Source organism: Odocoileus virginianus, chromosome 13 (genome assembly GCF_023699985.2).
Source record: "Odocoileus virginianus isolate 20LAN1187 ecotype Illinois chromosome 13, Ovbor_1.2, whole genome shotgun sequence".
Classification (NCBI taxonomy): domain Eukaryota; kingdom Metazoa; phylum Chordata; class Mammalia; order Artiodactyla; family Cervidae; genus Odocoileus; species Odocoileus virginianus.
In genome coordinates, this window is record NC_069686.1 from 2,906,103 (window position 1) to 2,926,948 (window position 20,846).

Below are 20,846 nucleotides of genomic sequence, written 5' to 3' on the forward strand. Positions count from 1 at the left end.
ACTATCCTCCCTAGTCCACTGTTTGTCAGCTCTGGAAACTTAAACAAGTTTCTTAAACATTTACACATCATAAAAGAAATAGCATAATGCCTAGGACATAGTGATCACCCTGTAAATGCTTATTTGTAGGGAAGGAAAAATTTTTTTTGCTCTACCTTCAACTGAGACTCACTGTAAGAAGAGACAGATGAATAAAAGAATAGCATACCAATATATTTAAGTTTTGAGTGACATGGTAGCCTTGATAAAGAAATGAAGATCCAAAGAATGATTAAACCTGAACATTTTTTGTGCTAGGTTTGAAGAAAAGTTACAGATCTTGGAAAGATATGATAGAATAAAGAGAATGAGCCAGGCATAGTAAACCAGGGGAAACTTGGCAAGATCAGATTCCTCTCTCTGTTCCTTTGTTTTCAGAGCTAAGGATGTTCCTTTCCTCCTAGGACAGACACGGCACCTCTCACAGGATTTTATGACCTGGCTCAGGAGCAGGTCAGAAAGTCCTTCCTTCACATGCCATTTCTCAAATTCCTTCAGGTTGAAATATTTAATACACTAAGGTGCTATATTTTGAGGTAGTGTGTCCTGGACCTTGTCATATGCTTTTTATATCTCTCATTCAAAATATCATCTTTGATGTGGATTCACAGGTATAAGAAAACAGGCTAAGAAGAATTCACATGCCATGAAGATCCTAATAGAGAGGGACAATGATGGGGAGGGGGATGGGGGCACAACTATTTTCACTGTATTTTATTATTTTAGCACTAGTGAGAGTTGGAATTTGAATTATCTGAATACTTATCCCCTTCCTCATTTTATATCTGCTGTGAGCTAATTTATATTTTCTACTAAAATTCCCAAAGTAGAGAAGTAGAGCCCCTTTATAATAGTTTCCATAAAGTGAAAGTGAAAGTGAAGTCGTTCAGTCATGTCCAACTCTGCAACCCCATGGAATGTAGCCCACCAGGCTCCTCCATCCATGGAATTTTTCAGGCAACAGTACTGCAGTGGGTTATCATTTCCTTCTCCAGGGGATCTTCCTGACAAGGGATCCAACCCGGTCTCCCGCATTGCGGGCAGAGGGTTTACCGCTTGAGCTATCAGGTAAGCTCCAACTAAGAAGTATCTATTCACATTCAAAAATCGACAAGAATGTGGCTCCCTTTTAAATCAGGAAAAGGTCACCAGAGGACACTCCGATTCTGAGCAAACGGATACCCCAGACCAATCCCTGGACAACTTCTAAAAGAACAATAATCCTCTGAGAATTGAAGCTTTTTGTATTCTCTTCTCTTGCCCAATTTTGAAAGAAGGTCATGATTTCATAGACGAAGTATTTCAAGTATGTTTCCTGCATTTTTATGCAAAAAACTAATATGCACATCTCAATCACAGTAATGTAGGAGGTCTTTTAACTTGGATGTCTCCAACAGTAACTTCTTCTAAGGTCTCTCAATTTCCTTTAGTATTCAAATTACTGGTTGTCCATTTCCCTCCCACCCAATCTCCACATTTTGAACATCCACACTAACACAGCTCTAATACAATAGCCTTGCTCTTTCTTGGCCAATGAATCATCTGCCACTCTGCTTTACTGCGGCTTTTCCACATCTATGATATTTCCTCCTTCAGTTTCCCCACTGTTCCTGTTCGTCTCCACTACCAACACAATCTTTAGCTTTCTGTTTCTCACACTCCCTCATTTCCAACAAATCTGCCCACTGTAACACTTTCCTATTCTGAGCCTTTTAAATTATTCCTGGTTTTGCTTGCCTCCACCTCCTCCCGTTAAGCTACTCGTTAACCATTTCTCATAAGGACAGCAATAATACTCTAAAATATATCTCACTCCTGCTTTTGTGATTTCTCTGGGTAATTCCTATCACCTTCAGATCAAGAAGACAAAAACCCAGCTTATATCTCCATACTTTGACACAACTAATTACAAAAAAACCAATATGCAGATGGTAAATTTAAATCACCAAAAAAATCTAACTCAAGAACAGGGTGGCAGAAAGTAAATTGCTTATGGTTCCAGTGAACCAAAGCTTTATAACACTAGCTCTGACAAAAAAAGAGTATTATATGTCTGCAATGCTTTTTACCTCTGTGAATGGATCTGCACTACACAATTTTCTTAATTTCATTCCCATTGGTTTTATCTTTTATATTTAAATTACATTAGATTTATCAAAACTCCAAGCTTAAAACTACTCAAACAAGGCACTGAGATTCCTTCAATGTTTCCTAGGTACATTGAATTTTTCCAATGCAATTAAGACACCAAACAACCAAATAAACAGTAATGTGATCTTATGGATTAGATTTTGAATTTTTATTTCAAGCCATTTATTGAATAATGATTCTGATTTATATGTAGAATACATTCATCCCAGAATAACTTTAGCTAAGATGATTAATACAGTTACTGTATTAAAAACATAACAGAATTTGGTGAGGTAATAAAATATCTGTATAGAGTAATAGAACTAATCACATCCAAAGTTTACAAAACTCAAGTTGTCTATAAATTTTCTTTAATTATATACATTGTTTTTTTCTAAAATGTTTATTTCAAATGAAGATACCACTTAATAACTATTCTAATTATTTTCTCATTTAAGAAACTGAAAGTTTGCGCTAGATAAATAAAGGCTCCTTGCAAGCCTCAAAAAAAAAAGAAAGAAAGAAAGAAAGAAAAGAAACTGAAAGGTCTAATTCAAATTGGTTTGAAAAATAAATTCCTTCTCTTACATGACAGTAAATCCAGAAATACAGTAGCTTGGTTCAGGCACCCAACAATGCCATCAAGTATCCAGATTCTTTACATTTATTCTTTCATCATGAATTCATTTATTTTGTCCTCAAGCTAGATCTCCTCATGGACAAAAGATGATCTCCCATTGCAATCTCAAGCATCTACTCCAGAACAGGACAAATATCAGGAGCTAAGACGTGCCATCTCATTCAACGTCTCCTTCACCTCCCTCCAGTTCTGTTATTTCATACAATTGATTCCGTCTGGGACAAGGAACAAGTGCCCTCTCCACAACCAATCACTGACAAGGGGCATAGAAACACTGTAACTATTAGGTCAGTCTAATCCAAATTTCACTTTTTTTAGAAATGAACTGCTTTCCCCTGGAAGCAGGAGATAGATGGTCCCCAGGCCAAGCAGCTGGAGTTTATTCCATAAGGACCAATACTCCAAAATGAAGATAGGGGAGGCTGTGTCCTGCACAGATAAAAGATAAGAGACCACATATTCCTCATTGTCTAAGTCAAGGAGACCTTCCCAACTGAAAAGTTTCTTGGAGGTCAAAAGGTAAGTGATGTCTAGGTACCCATAGGCCTTTACAGTGGAATCCATCTAGCTAAGAGATAAGCTCAGGGCTGGTGCACTGGGAAGACCCGGAGGGATGGGATGGGGAGGGAGGTGGGAGGGGGGATCGGGATGGGGAACACACGTAAATCCATGGCTGATTCATGTCAATGTATGGCAAAAACCACTACAATATTGTAAAGTAATTAGCCTCCAACTAATAAAAATAAATGGAAAAAAAAAAGAGAGAGAGAGAGAGAGATAAGCAGCCACACAGGAGGGGTTCTGATATGTACCAAGTATGGGCTCAGAACCAGGGAAGCCAAAATGATTGACCAAAGGAAACCCAGAAGAAATGCCCCACGTAAGTGATTTAAACTATCACAAGGGCATGGTTCTCTCCCTGAATCCGCCCATGTGTCTATCCACATATACTGTATTCTTTTTTCTCCTAATAAACACTTTAACTTGTTTCACTAGTTTCCATCTTTGTGAGAATTCTTTTCTGCAAAGCTGAAGGGCCAGGGCCTTGTCAATGACCAGTAGTCTACTGGCTAGGATTCAGTGCTTTCACTGCCACAACTCAACATCAATCTCTGGCTGAGAACCAAAACCCTGCTTCAAGCCACTGCAGGCTGAGGCCATCCGAGATCATCCTGAGTTGTGTGGGGAGCAGTGGACATCTGAATATCACCAGAGTTCTATGAACAAAGAGGAATAAAGAAATCACTTGAATAAACAACAAATAACAAGGACTGTGATGTGACTCTTAAAAGTGAAATATGCTTCTTATGAATCGATGTACATGAAATGGAAAGAAGTAACTTCAGGTAGGACTTCCCAGGAGGCACTAGTGGTAAACAATCCGCCTACCAATGAGGGAAATGCAAGAGACAGGGATTCGATCCTTAGGTCAGAAAGATCCGCTGGAGGAGGAAACAGCAACTCACTCCAGTATTCTTATCTGGAAAATTCCACAGACAGAGGAGCCTGGTGGGCTTTGCAACCACGAAGTTGCAAAGAGTTGGACATGACTGAGCATGCATACATAGAAAGTCACACCTGGCTTAAGTTATTCAGTGTCATTCAGAGAGAACAAGGAGGTCCAACAGGGAAGGTATACAAATAAGAGCCAATGATGGTTGATGCTTGTCATTAGAGGGACAAAGTGAAGCCAAAAACAAGAAAAAAACAAAAACAATTTTCACTCATTGTGATCTTGAAGCTACTGTCAACTTTCAAGTACAGAATTATTACCTTGCACCCATCCCTTGGAATGTTAAGGTGGTCCAGATCAACAAAAATTAGACTAATTTATAAACATAAAGCCCTACACAGTATTATGTCAAATTAATAACATTAAATAAATTTCTTTTGTCATATATTCCAAAAAATAAAATTGAGTCAACAGTTTCAACTACACCAAATACTAGTATAACAAGAAACTGATTTTAAAAAGAATTGTCAAGCCAAACAAAAAGAAGAAAGGGAACATACAGAAATAAATTACATCATTGATGTTTTAATCATATATCTCCTTCATAACACCATAATTTGCTATACTTTTATGTATTATGTATTCTTATTTTCCAAAATTCTTGGTATGCATTAAATTTCTCATCAATAATGGTCATGTCAAAGGCACATCATATAACCAAATATACAACTTTAAGTAACTCAGTGATGCATAGAAAAAAATCAAGTTTCCATATGTACACAAATTATTTTTTCCTTAGTTTTCACAGGAAATCAACAATACTGGCATGGTTATTTCTTACTAAACAGGAGATAGAAAAATCTGTCTCACATATCTATTCTCTCTTGCAAAACATATTTACTCTCTCCTGCAATTTAAGATGAACCTGAGGAGACAACACATTTATGTATGAAAAATAAACCCATACAAGACAAAATTCCCAGCCAAATCCTTCCAAAAGTAGTTAATGCTATAATGTGAAAAAACTAAATCTGTTTTTTAATATACATATTCTAAAATAAAATGAAATGCTTCTTTGAACTGTGTCACTAAGTAAGATAACCAAAAACTGCACACATGCTTCTTGAATAAAGCAAATTACCTACAAAATGTGCATTATTTTTCAGATAGTAACTTTCAAAAACAACTTAGGACACCTCTGTACATCTACACACTATCAGATAAAACTGAGTTGCATGCATGAGTGCTAAGCCCACCAGGGTCTTCTGTCCATGGGATTCTCCTGGCAAGAATACTGGAGTGGGTTGCCATGCCCTCCCCCAGGGAATCATCCCAACCCAGGGAACAAATGCACATCTCTTATGTCTCCTGTATTGGCAGGCAAGTTCTTTACCAATAGCACCACCTGGGAAGCCCAAGACTGAGTTAAGTAACTTCAATTTCTTTTATTCTCATTAAATGACAACTAAACCCACTGGCAGTTCTTTAGAAAACAGTATAGGTTTCTAGAGGTTCTGAACCTTTATTGTGCCATGAATCCATTTAGCAATCTAATAAAGTCTATGGACCCCTTTTCAAAAACTCTATTTAAATGTACAAAATAACATATAAATCATGTAAAAGAACAGATTTATTATGTTATAGTAATTAAATTATATTAAAAACAGTTTGACATATAGCTACATGTCTATAGATATATCCATATATAAAAATAATACCTAGAAGCAGGTGTAATTATTATTATAATTTTAAGCTAGTCATAAACACAAAAATATTTCAAAAATGTGCAGAGTAATGAGACACAACAATAAATATGTGCAACTTCTAGAAATTTACAGGTAGCTAAGATTGTTTGTAGGCTTCCCTTGTGATTCAGCAGGTAAAGAATCTGCCTAGTATATGAGAGACCTGGGTTGGAACACTGGGTTGGGAAGATCCCCTGGAGAAGGGAAAGGCTACCCACTCCAGTATTCTGGCCTGGAGAATTCCATGGACTGTATAGTCCATGGGGCTGCAAAGAGTCGGACACGACTAAGTGACTTTCACTAAGACTGTTTGTGTGTGCGATTCCCTGCCTTCAGTATCCTAAATCTCAGTGAGATATTCGCTAGAGTAATAATACTATTGTTTTATATCCAAGTCCATGTACCACCCCACTTCACCCCACCCCTGCCCCCAGAGTGTGAAATGGAGCACACACTCAACTTTTTATGACTCCAATCACATGTTAGTTAGACCTGGCAAAATAAAAAAAGATAGCAGGGTGTTTGAATTTTTTTTAAGATAATTAATCCAAAGTTCTTAAACTCCCATATGCAATTACTAACAATTATGGTCATCAACATGAAGACAAAAAGGAGAAACATCTCCAAAGTTCTGAGACTGTTTGCTCTGTTAATCCATTCACATGGTTCTAGGCCTCCTTGTCTTTACTGTCTTGAATTGTCCTTATTCATTGCTCGTTAACTCATCCTCATCCTTTGCCCAGGAATCACCTCCATACTTTCTTTACAGACACTGCTTTCCTTCATGCTGATGAATAATCTCCACTCCCTACTTCTTCAACATTCTCTCCACTGTAACACAGAATTATATGGAAATAGCAAGTGCTATTTAAGTCTATTTAATTGGATATAGGTCTCTATCACCTACTACTAAAAGAACATAACTGCCAAGAAAAATTAGTGATCAACACATTAAATTCAACAAGATCATATGAAAATACTTTTATTGGTCAACTCATAGCTTAAACCTAGCTACATTTTTCAAAACAAGAAGGGAGTGGGCAAAGATTGAAAATTTCTATGAAGATTTAGGAGAAAGTCAGTATCTCACCAAATAAGGAAGTCCTAAAGATTTCTGTTTCAGTCATTCAGTCACGTCTGACTCTTTGTGACCCCGTGGACTGTAGCACGCCAGGCTTCCCTATCCTTCACTGTCTCCCAGAGCTTGCTCAAACTCATGTCCATTAAGTCAGTGATACCATCCAACCATCTCATCCTCTGTCATCCCCTTCTCCTCCTGCCTTCAATCTTTTCCAGCATCAGGGTCTTTTCTAATGAGCTGGCTCTTCACGTCAGGTGACCAAAGTACTGGAGCTTCAGCTTCAGCATCAGTCCTTCCAAAAAATACTCAGAATTGATATCTTTTAGGATTGACTGGTTTGATCTCCTTGCAGTCCAAGGGACTCTCAAGAGTCTTCTCCAAAGGATCAATTCTTCAGTGTTTAGCCTTCTTTATGGTCCAACTCTCATATGCATACATGACCACTGGAAAAACATAGCTTTGACTATATGGACCTTTGTGGGCAAAGTAATGTCTCTGCTTTTTAATATGCTGTCTAGATTGGTCATAGCTTTTCTTCCAAGGAGCAAGTGTCTTTTAATTTGATGGCTGCAGTCACCATCTGCAGTGATTTTGGAACCCCAAAAAATAAAGATTTATTATAGCATTGTTTTTCAAGGCCTCATCTGCACAACTTGAGGAAATTTCATTTTTCCAAATTAATCAAAATGTCCTAATCAACCTAATTTAAGCAATTAAGTCTATGATAATTCAGATCTTATAAATTTAGTAGTAGTTCTTCTTTTAAAACAAATTAAAGACAATGTTTGCAATATAATAAATCTTAATTTTTTGCCATTAAGAGTTTTAAAGTCTTTCTCCTAGATATCCAGAGTCACAATGATGTATTAAAACAGAAATAATAGTTCACAGAATTTCAAAACAAAACTCTTATTATAAAGCATTGTAACTTTATAGATCTAAAATTTCAGTAGACTTTTGCCATTTCAGATGGCATTTAGGTAATTTCAAATACAATTCATTTACTCAAATGTTACTCTTAACAATTCTCTCAAATTGTATTTTGCTAAACTACACTGCATAGGTACGTTCTTACTCAATTACTATATGCAGCATAAATAAACTGCTTTGAAATTAACTCACTTATACCAGTTGTTCTTTACAATAAGCCAAATTTCTCTGCATTTATGTGTACTACCAGTGATGATCAACACTTAAGGACATTTCTACAATTATAATAATGCACATCCTCAAGGAAGTAGTAGGAAAGTTCTACATCAGACAAAATTCTGTATTTTTTTGGAGTTCTTCAAAGGCAGACAAAAATTAAATAGATTATGAGAATACCATGCACAGTGACTTTAAAAACACTTTACAAAGTACTCTGTCTTCTTAAATAAGACTCCTATCAGACTTACCAAGCTGTGTTTTAACTCACCCAAATGGAGATCTGGGTAAATTAACCTATTTGCTGCTAAAATTTAACTGGCACTCTTGATGGTTGTAAATAGCTATAGGAGAAACCAAGAGGCTAAAATCAAGTTCATTCTCTTATATCAACTTTTTTTTTTTTAAACTGGAGGCTAACTACTTTACAATATTATGGTGGTTTTTGCCATAAATTCACATTAGTCAGCCATGGGTGCACATGTGTCCCCCATCCTGAACCCCCTTCCCACTCCCATCCCCATCCCATCCCTCAGGGTCATCCCAGTGCACCAGCCCTGAGCACCCTGTCTCATGCATCAAACCTGGACTGGGGATCTATTTCACATATGATAATATACATGTCTCAATGCTATTCTCTCAAATCAGCCCACCCTCGCCTTCTCCCACAGAGTCCAACAGTCTGTTCTTTACATCTGTGTCTCTTTTGCTGTCTCACATATAGGGTCATTGTCACCATCTTTCTAAATTCCATATATATGTGTTAATATACTGTATTGGTGTTTTGCTTTCTGACTTACTTCACTCTGTATAATAGGCTCCAGTTTCATCCACCTCATCAGAACTGGTTCAAATGCATTCTTTCCAATAGCTGAGTAATATTCCATTGTGTATATGTACCACAGCTTTCTTATCCATCTGTCTGCCTATGGACATCTAGGTTGCTTCCTGGCTATTATAAAAAGTGCTGCGATGAACACTGGCATACACGTGTCTCTTTCAATTCTGGTTTCCTTGGTGTGTATGCCCAGCAGTGGGATTGCTGGATTGTATGGCAGTTCTATTTACAGTTTTTTAAGGAATCTCCACAGTGTTCTCCATAGTGGCTGTACTAGTTTGCATTCCCACCAATAGTGTAAGAGGGTCCCTTTTTCTCCGCACCCTCTCCAGCATTTGTTTATAGACTTTTTGATAGCAGCTATTCTGACTGGTGAGATGATACCTCATGGTGGTTTTGATTTGCATTCCTCTGATAATGAGCAATGTTGAGCATTTTTTCATGTGTTTGTTAGCCATCTGTATGTCTTCTTTGGACAAATGTCTGCTTAGTTCTTTGGCCCATTTTTTTATTGGATCATTTATTTTTCTGGACTTAAGCTGCAGGAGCTGCTTGTATATTTTTGACATTAATTATTTGTCAGTTGCTTCATTTGCTATTATTTTCTCCCATTCTGAAGGCTGCCTTTTCACCTTGCTTACAGTTTCCTTTGTTGTGCAAAAGCTTTTAAGTTTAATTACATCCCATTTGTTAATTTTTGCTTTTATTTCCATTACTCTGGGAGGTGGGTCATAGAGAATCCTGCTATGATTTGTCAGAGAGTGTTTTGTGTTGCCTATGTTTTCCTCTAGGAGTTTTATGGTTTCTAGTCTTACATTTAGATCTTTAACCCATTTTGAGTTTATTTTTGTGTATGGTGTTAGAAAGTGTTCCAGTTTCATTCTTTCACAAGTGGTTGACCAGTTTTCCCAGCACCACTTGTTAAAGAGATTGTCTTTTCTCCATTGTATATTCTTGCCTCCTTTGTCTAAGATAAAGTGTCCATAGGTGTGTGGATTTATCTCTGGGCTTTCTATTCTGTTCCATTGATCTATGGTTCTGTCTTCATGCCAGTACCATATTGTCTTGATGACTGTGGCTTTGTAGTATAGTCTGAAGTCAGGCAGGTTGACTCCTCCAGTTCCATTCTTCTTTCTCAAGATTGCTTTGGCTATTCAAGGTTTTTTGTAATTCCATACAAATTGTGAAATTACTTGTTCTAATTCTCTGAAAAATACCATTGGTAGCTTGGTAGGGATTGCATTGAATCTATAGATTACTTTGGGTAGTATACTCATTTTCACTATATTAATATGTCAACTTTTAATTACCCGAACTGGAGATCTGCTACCACAGCACAGATGGTTCTGTCTGCTTTTCAGCTAAAATGCTGTCTAAACACACTATTGCTTCATTCAAATACAAAGTGAGAAGTAGAGCTTAGTTATCATTTGATGACACATTACAGAACTATTTTAAAAGGCTATATACCCAGTCCTGAATGATTCCTTTTGTAGGTTACTTGTGCTCTGTATTTTCTTCTACCAAACCTCTCAGCTAGCTGTGTTTTGGTCATTTAAATGGCTATCATCACTTCTACAAGAGAATGGATTAAAGACCAAACCCAAATCATTCAATCTGCTCTTGGTTAATAGATCTGTCAAAGTTTAAGTTCCCTGAAATTCTTGGAGGACTTGTGGTTGAAGTTTCAGGGAATAGGTCAACTATAACATCAGATAATCAAAAGAAAAAGTTATACAATACAAGGAAAACACTACATTTACACACAATTCTCACTTCACAGAACCTTATAAATTTAGCAGTAGTAGCCATCTTTCAAGAAGTGGATTTACCTTCTGACAGTCGTTAACTGGACGTTTGTCTGTATTCTAAAGAAAAGTAGAAAATACTTCGATGATTATGTCACCACCAGAACCATTAACCAAGAATGAGGATACCAGATCTTTCCCACCAATTTTCTTAACCTTTACGGGTATAAATAAAAGCCTGAAAACCCCTTTAAAATTTGGGGCAAAAAATCAAGTATCTTTAGATTTATCTGGAAAAGATTTTAAATTGATGGATAAAATTAATTTAGAAATATCAATTAGCTGAAGTCATTTTCTCCTATGAAAAATTATACCTAGCACAAATACAGAAACATCAAAGAATACATATGGTCTATAATTCTATGTACACATATATACATATCCATATAAACATATATATGGAGGAGGGATATCCAAGTCTTGGAGGTTTCTAGTGTATAATCTGAATCTCCTCTTCAGAAGGCATGTGATGAGGATTATATGTAGGTATATTTATATAAGGCTAATAGCAAGAAACAAACATGAAATAAAGACTATACTAGACTATAGCTATTACTACCTAGATATTATCTCATAGGTACACTCTGAAAATATATACAATGTTATATGAAACTCTTTTAAAAATTTATATTAATATTTGCAATCACAACTGTTCCATAAATTAATTCACTCATTCATATTAAGAGAGAAAATTAGAGGATTCTTTCCAAAACTAGCCTTAAGTATACAATATTGAATGATGAAACTTATTCCAAATTTACCATAACTATACCATTTTAACAGTAAACAGAAAATTTGCACTTATTCTCCTGCACAATATTTGAGTCAACGAACTATCTTCTGAGAAAAACAATCATGCACTATATGTATCATTAGAGTGGTTGGAAACATTTTCTTAAAATAAAACAAACACAAAACTAGCAAATCACAGAACCTAAAAAGAGTATAAGAACTGTTTTCTAAGCCTAACTCTGGAATAATGACTTAGAGCCATTATCTTTAAAAAATAAAGTTTGATTTCAATTTCATATCCTCTCTGGAAGCAAAGCAATTTCTCTGCTCAAAGTTTATACTATTTTTCCTCTTTCAATTTGAATATGTTTCAGCTCCCATAGGAACAAGCTTAAGTTTCCTGAACTTTAAATCCATTAAGACAAATACTATTAGATCCACCAGCCTCTAATGCGTTTAGAGACCAGGGCTCACAGCAATCAGGTACTATAACGACTTTTGAATTCCTTATTATATTTGAATAAAATAACTTTTTTTGTTCTTCAGAGGTTATAGAAAACAAATTTCAGTTTTTCAGAATGAACCACAAAGTACTATGCTAAGTAGAATTTAAATTTTAAATTATCTAATATTCAGCAATGGTGAATAAGATTTTTAAGACTTTAAAATCAAAAGCAAAGCTGGATATTTTACATTAAAATTACCCTATCACATCCTTGAACAGTCACTCATTCTGTGATTATTCAAGAAAAGTATCTGCTGTGTTAATATGATCATAAATTCAACTAAAATTTTCCTTATACTCCCACTTTTTACAGATTCACTTTTAATGATAAGGTTTCCTCAGTGGCTAGGCAGTAAAGAATCCACCTGCAATGCAGGAGACACATGCTCCATCCCTGGGTTGGGAAGATCCTCTAGAGGAGGGCATGGCAATCCACTCCAGTATTTTTGCTGTGGAAAAAATCCCATGGACAGAGAAGCCTGGCAGGCTACAGTCCATAGGGTCAGAAAGAGTCAGACACGAGTGAAGCAAGGAGCACCGCAGGGCACTAAGTCTAAAAATAAAAGTTATGATTAAGCATTTTACCGATAGATCTTACCCTTTACTTTACCCAATGTATTCTGTTTTATTTCTCTAATACAAGGACCTGTTCACCTGGAAAATAGTTTTTACACACCTAAGAATACACTCAACTATAAAAATAGAAGGTTTACTTTACTAATTAATAAATCAAACTAAAAATTAAATATCTCATAATTATTATACATGTATCAATAGTTTAAAAGTCCATACATTATGGACAGCTATATAGATAATACATTATATGTTGGTAAAATGTTCAAGTAAAATAACCTTCACAAATCACAGTGATGAGAAGTTCAGGGCTGGGATTTGAATTTAAGCCTGATGTTTCCTCAGACATAAAAAGTACACAACAAATATTGGTTGAATCAGTTAACGAATGGCTCCTAAATCTACCCTCTAGTTTTTTAAGGAAACTATTGTGGCTATTGGAAAAGACAGTTAGTTTATACATCATAAATGTATCTCAGTCTCTCAAGTGTTATTTCCGAGAAGGGAGCCAAATTCTGCAAATATGTTTGGTAATTTCTCATAAAAGCAAAATTGAGCTGGTCTTAAAAAAATAACTGGTCCTTGAGTAAAAATATAAACCAAAATAAAAAGTAAATGAATTTGCTGATTGTTCTTTTCTGTTTGAGAGAATGACTCAGCTTTTGCCATAAGGAAATTTCAGCCAGTATTCTTTAAAAATAAAATTTATGATTAAACTACAACTATGATTAAAATGCAAACTAGCAATTTTTATAAATTAAACACAGATATGTCACTATTACATGTGCAATTTAGATATATAAATTTTCCAATTTATCCCTATACACCTCAGCTGAATCAACCAAGACAGAAGCCCTATGACCTTTATGCTTAAATATCTATTAACATAATTTCATCTCTTTAATGCTCACTATAAGCTTCTAACTATGTAAAGGAAATTTCTTTACTTTGCAAGTGGAAAAACTGAAATCATAGACAGGGAAAACACTTGGCCAAGGGTGATTCATAAAGTCAATCTCAGAGAGTAGGCTGATATCCACAATCTCAAACTCACCAACCCAGTGGAAATACAAACCATATCAGCATTTTTTACTGTTCAGCCCCCCCCCCCCCAAAACCACAACAGTAGACCTACCTTCCTGAAAGAAAAAAAAAAAAGTAGAGAAAACATGAACAATTTTAACACAAAAAAGAAAGGTCCTAATTACAGATAAGAATCCAGTTCCCCAGCTAGTCTGAAACTTGGCAGCAGCAGGGCCTTACCTATTGGGCCAATGTGTGAAATAATGAGATCACACCAACTTCTACTCCTTCAGGTAAAAGAACAAGATCTATTATTGAGATCACTTTTGACAAACACAAGGAAGACATTTAGACCCATTTTCCACTTCAATTTAATGGCCTAATTCTGTGCTATTTGAGAATACCTAATTGAATTATTTGATTTAGGTGGAAAACATCTGCTCAAAACCCAAGTCTTCAGTTCCTACTGGCTATGAAAACAAAGAACGTAAAGGTCAAGGGCTTGAAGTTGCAGCAAGCCTAGTCCAAGTTGGGGAGAGAAATAGCAACAAAATGTGGGTATCCCCAAAGTATGATCAGCACAAAAAGCATCAGGTCCCCAGCTATTCCACCACACCACTGAGAGGGCCAATGGTCAGACTTTCCTCCTAGAGCACTTCTTTCACTCTCCTCTGTCACATCCCACTGCACTCTATGCTTAGTTTATTTTATTTTTTGGCCAGGAAGACTGATCTTAGTCACCTAAAAGTTCTCACTGCAAAAGAAACCCCTTGTTCAAACTCAAGTACAACCAACAGCTCCTTTCCAATTATCCCCTGCAACTTCCCCAGTCCCTTTTATGCCTGGCTACTGAGCTCAGTCTAATTTGGCTGCCTGCCAGCTTCCTCTCTTCTTTCCTTGTCAGTCGTGAAAACTTGGAAAACACTCCTGGACAGCTCAAGCAGACCTTTTAGTTATCCAGTGGGCCAGTACCTTAGCCTGTGTGCTGTTTCCAGCAAGGCTTGCAGTCGCCAGCGACTGCACTCTCCCAACTGGGTTTTCTAGAAAGGCTACTTGTTTATACGGTGGAAGGGCGGAAAGAATGGCAGAGAAGGGGGCGATTTGCAAATCTGAAAAATGTCCAACTCCGTGTCTGAGTTTCCTACCTCCTCACATTCAGTTTATCTCATTACTGCCCTCCTTTTAGCAACTTATCACCCATTTGAAATCAAAGACAAAATCATCCCTATCAGGGTCTCCTTGTAGTCCCAGAAATTAACAACGGGAATCACAACAGGAAACTCTCCAAAAACTTTTATTCTCAAGTGCTGATGCAAGATTTAAAAAAAAAAAAAAAAAGGCAGGTCCCAAAATAAATGTATTAAATCCTTCCTAATTGCATTACTCTTTGTCAAACTTGCAGACTGAAACAGTGCATGTAAATTTGATTGCCAGTGAAAGGAAAGCCGGAGCAATTGGGAAAAACTGAGGACACAGGAAAAGATACCGTGACTGATACCCCGCACTTACTCGGGGTTTGCCCCAGGTACTAAGTGCACCCGCCAAGCCCAACGCCAGCTACCTCTCGCTTACTCTACCCTGGCAGGCTAGTTCCAGCTGCGGCTTCCAGCTTCCTGTTCAAGTTCCATTCAACATCGTAAACACATTCCAAGAAACCCAGCCTGCCCAGAGTTCCCTCCCGCACACAGGGAACTCTGAGCTGCGGCCCCAGGAGCCACGGGGAAGAACCGATGGTGCTGGGTCCTGATGCGTGCAGGGAGCCAGCCCCCGAGGTGGTGAAGCTCGGCGCGGGCACCGAGAGCCCAGGGTCTCATCAACCCACAGCGCTGCGCGCCGCTCTAAGGTAGAGCCTGCCTGAAGCAACTACTTGACCCACCCAGTCAAAGGGTAACCGTGTGGGCGCCGCCCCTGAGTTTGGGCCCTCCCAGCCCTGAGCTTTAAAGAATCGGCGGCCCGGCCTCGCAGCTTCGTGCCTCCCCGCCCCCATACCCACATACTCTGCTGGAGCCAACAAAAGGGAGGTTACGCGGGAAGAAGTTTCGCTCCTGGGTCGCCTCGCGGTGACCCGGCGATGACTTGCCTGCTCAGCCCCGTCGGTCCGCACACTCTCCGCCGTTCGGATCCGCCGGCGTCCCGCCAGCTCCTGCCCACCGGCCCCGGCCCCCCGGGACCAAAGTTACCACAAAGGGCTCCAGGAGTCGGGAGACCGCGGCGTTCCCGACCTCGGAGGCTCTCCGTCACCATCCCGGCAGCACTGCCACGGCAGTCGTCAACAGGTCTCAGCCGCCCTTCTTGCTGAACGACGCCCTGAGCTTTCCGCCGTCCTAATTTTTGCAACCTGCCCCGCGGCGGCACGCAGCGCCGCGCTACCCCTTCCTTCCCCGCCACCCGGCCGCGGCTGACCACCGCCCGCCGCCTCTCGGGATGTCAGTTTCAAAGAGACTGGAGGCTACCTGGCGGGACGCGCGGCTTCCCGGGAAGCCCTCCGATGAAACCGCGGTCTCTCCGTACCTTCCTGACGGATGCAGTCGGGTCAGGCTCCGGGCAGGGGCGTGGAGAGCCGCGGCGTCCTCGGGGCCGGGCGATCTCCGCTCCGACACAGCCAGGGCGCCGTCTCCGTGGCCGAGAGGGAAAGTTTCTCTACGTCAACGGCGAGCTGGCCTCGGGACCCTCCGGCTCCCGTCCCCTCCCTCGACGCGCTCGCGGCCCCCTCCCTCCTCTTCCTAATCGGCTGAAGCCGTTACTGGCGCGGGCTGGCGGCTGGGGCTCGAGGCTCGGGACTCCGGGTCGCTCCGGGCTGGGAACGCGGGGCTCCCCCTCTCGGCCAGAAGGAAAGTCTCCCAGACGCGGCTGGCGCACTTGGGGCGGTCTCCTTGGACACTTCCAAACGGGACGCCTGTGTTCCAGCTCGCTGACTTTCTTCAGTCTCTGATGCTCGTCTCCTCGGGGCCCACTGGGTGCTGTGGCATCTGCAGGAAGGACCCAAGGGGCAGAGGCATGTGGAGAAGGCTAGGCCTTACCCAACCCGGGTCTTAGTTGGCACAGAAGCCAAAACCCAGGTCCACCCACCCCCCCTCCTCGTTCACCCGCCGCGTTTCCTTTTGAACCTCCTCCCTCAAGAACCGGGTCGCGACTATTAGCCTTCCCTTATCTCTCTGTGTTTCCGAATACAATTTTAGAACACTTTTGCTGCTTAACAAGGAGAGAGGGGGGTTTAAAAAAGTGTCAAAAAAGCACATAACGAGTAGACCACTGCAGTGTTTATCAGGAAAGCATTGAGACAGTCGTTGCTGTGACTGACCGCAACTCTGCACTTTTTTCCATTTTTTTTCTCAGTTTTTAAAAACAGACTGAATCTCTGCACTTCTTTATGACTTAAAAAAAAAAAAGAAAGAAAGAAAGAAAACTGCCTCCACCACCAGATCATGCTCGTTTTCTCCATTCAGATATTAACCTCCAAAATTCAAGACTTCTATATGGGGTTCGAGGGAAAACACAACAAACCATTTTCACTGTTTAAGCGATTATTTGAGGGTGAGACGACATTTACCAAAGTTATGGAGGATGCTGCTAAGAATTTAGTTTCCTATTTTTTTTTTTTAATTTGAACGTGAAAACAGATGGAGAAAGGGGAAACGAAAAGCAGTTTTTTGCAGGACTAACAAATATACAATACAGTATATTTGTTATATATATATTACAGTGGAATCCAGGGCTTAGAATCAAACTAGTCATATTCCTTTCCAGATTCCATGCTTAACTCATTCTGTGCCCTAGGACACCGGGAGCAATCACGGCTGCCAAAAGGAATTATATAATAGAACTCACAGAGTCACAGTCACATTTACAGGAATTAGACTAATGTCAGGCACAGAGAAGGTACTCAATAAATACTTGGTTCTTGTGTCCCACTAGATTTGACTATAACTAGAAGATGGTACTGGAAATTTCCCCCAAAGACCTTGTTAACTAAATCAATTTTCTTCTCCCTAATGTTTTTTTTTTCCATTAGAAAAGATACAACATCACAATTAAAAAAAAAAAAACACACTAAGTTTATGGATTACCCAGCTGCAGTCAAACTCCCTTTACTTTAAATACAAGCAACTGAAGTCCAAGAATCTTAATTGATTTTCCCCAAATCTCATTGTTAGGAGGTGCTAAAGCTAGGACCTGAAACCAGGCTCTTAGTAGGCAGAGTCCTCTTTCAGCTATGTTTTCCACTTCATATCACAACAATCAAGCAGTAAAATAATTGTAATTAACACATTAATCATAGGACAATGCTGGTTGCTTTTTCTGTAAATAACCTTTAAACAATTAATTTTCAAACAACCACTAAAAAATAAATGATGACATATAAGTGGTCAATTAATATTAAAATGAGTTTAAGAATAAAGCAAATGATAGCCCACAGCATTGATACTTAGGAATAATGAGGTTGAGTTGACCAGATAACCAAATCCATGCTTATATAATTATAAATATATAGGTATGTTCTTTTAACACCGTATTTTAAAATTAAATATAGAACTCTAGGCTCCAAGGACATACCAAAAAATCACTGGCATCTATGGCCCTCACTTTGAGAAACACTAGTTTAGTCTTCAATACTCTGGCTCCACTTGAAAGAGTAGGACATAAGAATAAATAAGGCTATAGAACTCAAACATAAGCTCCATCGTTTAAATTAATGGAAAATTTCATAGCATGTACTTATTTCTTATTCATTTGCCTCTGATATCTTTAAAGAGAAGTTCTTCTAAACCTTTTCTTACCTTACTCAATGTTGAAAGTAACCTGGACTTTTTTACATAACTGGACTTTTATATAATTCCCAGGTTCTCAAAGATATCTTCCTTCTGAGTAGGGATTATCTACTACACCAGCCTCCTCTTGAATTAGCCACTAAAATAATTTCTTGAAGGCATTTCTTAATCTTCTCTTTAGAGTTCTATACTCCCTTTCCATGAGACTTGGAAGTTACCAAAAAGAGAAAAAATTATAACCATAAAGTACATCTATCATGGATGAATGAATGGGGACACATGAATCCCCTTAACTCTCTTTTCTTAATCATTACATACAGAGTTAAATAAACTCATACAGGGTTAAACTCATCTTTATATTTCCTCCCAATGTTTAAGGTCTCTAAACATGCTATTGCTCCCTAATTTTTATAACCTGACTTTTGATACAAAGTGCTTTATGAAATGTCTTAGAAGTACAAAAATCTCAAAGATGTCAGAACCAAGTTCTTAAAAACACTAAAATGAAATGGCAATCCACTCCAATTTTCTTGCCTGGAGAATCCCAGGGACGGAGGAGCCTGGTGGGCTGCCGTCTATGGGGTCGCACAGAGTCGGAAACGACTGTAGACACTTAGCAGCAGCAAAATGAAATAGAAAAAGATTTAAAATCAGATCTATAGCATGCTCCAGGAACTGAAGATGTAGGGTAGCAAGAAGACGGGTTGCAGAGGCTCTGGCAAGGCACCACCATTAGAATGTGCCTATCGAAAAAGCAAGAGAGTTCCAGAAAAACATCTATTTCTGCTTTATTGACTACGCCAAAGCCTTCGACTGTGTGGATCACAATAAACTGTGTAAAATTCTGAAAGAGATGGGAATACCAGACCACCTGACCTGCCTCTTGAGAAACCTGTATGCAGGTCAGGAAGCAACAGTTAGAACTAGACATGGAACAACAGACTGGTTCCAAATAGGAAAATGAGTACCTCAAGGCTGTATGTCGTCACCCTGCTTATTTAACTTATATGCAGAGTACATCATGAGAAATGCTGGGCTGGGAGAAGCACAAGCTGGAATCAAGATTGCTGGGAGAAATATCAATAATCTCAGATATGCAGATGACACCACCCTTATGGCAGAGAGTGAAGAGGAACTGAAAAGCCTCATGATGAAAGTGAAAAAGGAGAGTGAAAAAGTTGGCTTAAAGCTTAACATTCAGAAAACTAAGATCATGGCATCTGGTCCCATCACCTCATGGGAAATAGATGGGGAGACAGTGGAAACAGTGTCAGACTTTATTTTTGGGGGGCTCCAAGATCACTGCGGATGGTGACCGCAGCCATGAAATTTTAAAAGACGCTTACTCCTTGGAAGGAAAGTTATGACCAACCTAGATAGCATATTAAAAGACAGAGACATTACTTTGCCAACAAAGGTCCATCTAGTTAAGGCTATAGTTTTTCCAGTGGTCATGTATGGATGTGAGAGTTGGACTATGAAGAAAGCTGAGCACCGAAAAATTGATGCTTTTGACCTGTGGTGTTGGAGAAGACTCTTGAGAGTCCCTTGGACTGCAAGAAGATCCAGCCAGTCCATCCTAAAGGAGATCAGTCTTGGGTGTTCATTGGAAGGACTGATGCTGAAGCTGAAACTCCAATACTTTGGCCACCTCATGCAAAGAGCTGACTCGTTGGGAAAGACCCTGATGCTGGGAGGGTTTGTGGGCAGGAGGAGAAGGGGACAACAGAGGATGAAATGGCTGGATGGCATCACCGACTCAATGGGCATGAGTTTGAGTAAACTTCGGGAGTTTGTGATGGACAAGGAGGCCTGGCGTGCTGCGATTCATGGGGTTGCAAAGAGTCGGACACGACTGAGCGACTGAACTGAACTGAACTGAACTGAATTCTACTTACAGCAAATTTTCAGATTTCCATTTGAAAAGTCTTCACATGCATCATAGGAACATACCATTTGCTGAATGATCCATTATTTTCCCAGTGATCTTAGAAGTAATCCTTACCATATATTAATTTCAATATAAAATAGGGTCTGTTTATGAACTTCCAGGTGTGATAAAAGAGTAAAGAGATGCAATAAGACTCCTTCCAACTCCACCAAAAAAGGTGTTATACAGACTGAAATTCAACCAGGGTTCCTTTCCAGCCATGTCAGTGGAGCTCATCCATTAGTCTGTAGAAAGCGGAATGTTTTCTAACTTATAAAAACCATCCTCAGCCCATAGCTAAACACCTGCAGAGCTTCCTTGGAAGGGTTCTCGGTGTTTTTCTAATTTGCACAAAACTACCATATGGGCTAGCAGCAGTCCTTTGCCATTTATCTTTCAGTGTATTCCTGCAATAAAACATTATTAATTGCCTC

At 39.1% G+C, this 20,846-nt stretch overlaps 1 protein-coding gene across 3 annotated transcripts in view; it reads right to left on the bottom strand.

The window, feature by feature from the left end:
• GULP1 (GULP PTB domain containing engulfment adaptor 1) overlaps window positions 1-16,727 on the bottom strand; it is a 313,204-nt gene extending 296,477 nt beyond the window's left edge. The window contains exon 1 of one of the 3 annotated variants that reach the window (XM_070475889.1): window positions 16,225-16,727. The gene's annotated coding sequence lies outside the window, so the exon portion shown is untranslated. Of the gene's footprint in view, window positions 1-16,166 lie in introns of all 3 variants that reach the window. The other 2 variants (XM_070475888.1, XM_070475891.1) reach the window with 2 other exon arrangements.
• Window positions 16,728-20,846: the final 4,119 nt, after the last annotated feature.